Raw genomic sequence first — 2,276 nt, 5'->3', positions numbered from 1 at the left:
TAATATCCACTTATCAGTGAGTACATATTGTGCGAGTTCTTTTGTGATTGGTATTTTTAATACGTCTGTTTTTGTTTGACCCGTCACATGAAGTTGTGGAATTTTTTTCACTCATGTTGTCATGCTGGTTTCAGATCTTGGTATACTGAATCTCAGATTCTAATGTGAAGGATAATGAACCTGTATTCTATGTCAAAAGAATGTCTAAAGTGGCCTGGCAGTGGTGGCACACGCCTTTAATCCCAGCACTTGGGAGACAGAGGCAGGTGGATTTCTTCGTTTGAGGCCAGCCTGGTTTACAAAGTGAGTTCTAGGACAGCCAGGGCTATACAGAGAAACCCTGTCTCGAAAAACAAACAAACACTTTTGGGATATCATTGGAAATGTAATTGAGGAAAATATGTAATAAAAAAAATATTTAAAAAAAAAAGAAAAACAAACAAACAAACAAACAAAGAATGTCTAAATTGCTCTGACTGCACTAAGTCACTTTACCTATTTAAAACAAGATGGCTGAGTGGGCAAAGGGGCCTGCTGCCAAACCTGATAACCTGTGTTAAATCCCCAGGACCTACACAGTAAAATAAGAGCACCTCAAGGTGGCCTTTGACCTCTACACTCCTACTATGCCACAAATGGCATAAATATACACATGCATACACAAACTCTCTCACTCTCTCAAAGAAGAAACATTCTATGATAACACAATATAACTAATAGCATGTGTGTACAGAGGTTCTATGAAAGTTACAAAATTCATCTAAAAATATTTAGGAATGACAACAGTGTAAAGGTTCAGCAGCACTTAAGAGTGCCCAGAGTAACAGCAGGAATCTCTACCAAGCAACGTGAGCATTCTCTGACACAGAGCATTACATTTTCTCAAGATCTTTTTATATCTATAGCAAATAAAGAACAACTTTCTTACAAATATCCAAGGAGCTTTTCAAGCTATTTTTGACACCATTAATTTTCACAAATAGGACTGTTTCATTCACTTTCACTTCAAATGTTCATTCAGAAAAATTCTATTTAAGCTTTCCATACTAAATTTCTGTCCTCTTTAACTAAAATTTTAAGATCAGGAAAAATACTTGTAATTTATTTGACTTTTATAAACTGGAAACTTTAGGCTTGTTCTTCCTATACATGCCTGATCTAACACTGCACTCAAGAAACACTGCAAGTTCTGCTACCATCTACTTTTAACAACTGGATATGGATTCTCTTAATAAACATACACATGACAGTAAGTTAAAGGACTCTCCCTCTACTCTATATTATTAATTTTTTTCTGATTTCTTTTTAATAACACTGAAAGCCTGTAGTGGTGGACATGGTGGTACACATGCTACTGATCCTAGCAATCAGAAGGTGGAGGCAGGAAACCCATGAGTTCAGGACAGTCTAATTGTACAGCAAATCCCTGTCTCAAAAACAAACCAAAAAAGGGCTAAGCCGAGACCTTTCCTTGAATGTACAAGCTACTAATTCCAATACCTAGAACTGGAGAGAGCATGGAACAGTTTTTAAAAGAAATGCAACCCTAGCCCCCAAAACAGTGATGGTTAATTAAATCAATACAATCTCTTTTAACAAAAAAAAAGTTATTTTAATAAAGAATATTAAGCCATGATATTTTTTAATGCAAAACTGTAGAAGCTTTATTATCACCCCAAACTTGAAACAATCCAAATGTCCATAAACTGACTGCAGTAATCCCACACACTTGGAGTCTACTATACAACTGAAAAGCAAATACTGATACACACAGAAACATGAATACCACACAAATGCATTATAGTAAGTAACAGAAGCAGATTCCAAAAGCCGAATACTAGATAATTCCATTTAAGCAGCATACTATGAAAGGTAAACCACGTTAGCAGAAAACAGATGCACATTGCTACCGGTCGTGGTGAAGGGGGGCAGCCTTAACTAAAAGTAAAAAGCCTGTAGAACTGTTTTAATTGAAGTGATAAATATGTATGCCAATCCTCTTAGAATTAATATTAATAGTAGAGATGTTAATATATGATTTAATGTTCATGTGTGGACAAGTCTTAGAAGAGCTACTAAAACATCAGAAGTTTCTAAAGTGAGTTTATTCTCGTTACCAACTATGCCACACAACCAGCTCAACATAAAAAATGTGGTCACAACTTGTTCTATCAAATTCAAAACTTGAAAATCAAAGCCATTAAGAAGTAATATGCGGCCGGGCGTGGTGGCGCACGCCTTTAGTCCCAGCACTCGGGAGGCAGAGGCAGGCGGAT

The 2,276-nt window shown here is 36.3% G+C and overlaps 1 protein-coding gene across 6 annotated transcripts in view; it reads right to left on the bottom strand.

Annotated features, from left to right (window-relative positions):
* The window catches only part of Fut8 (fucosyltransferase 8), a 214,389-nt gene that overhangs the window by 171,222 nt on the left and 40,891 nt on the right, over positions 1-2,276 (bottom strand). The window lies entirely within an intron of this gene.

This window comes from Mus caroli, chromosome 12 (assembly GCF_900094665.2).
Source record: "Mus caroli chromosome 12, CAROLI_EIJ_v1.1, whole genome shotgun sequence".
Taxonomy (NCBI): Eukaryota; Metazoa; Chordata; class Mammalia; order Rodentia; family Muridae; genus Mus; species Mus caroli.
The sequence above is the reverse complement of the archived record's forward strand: the minus strand, read 5'-3'. Positions and strand labels throughout refer to the sequence as shown.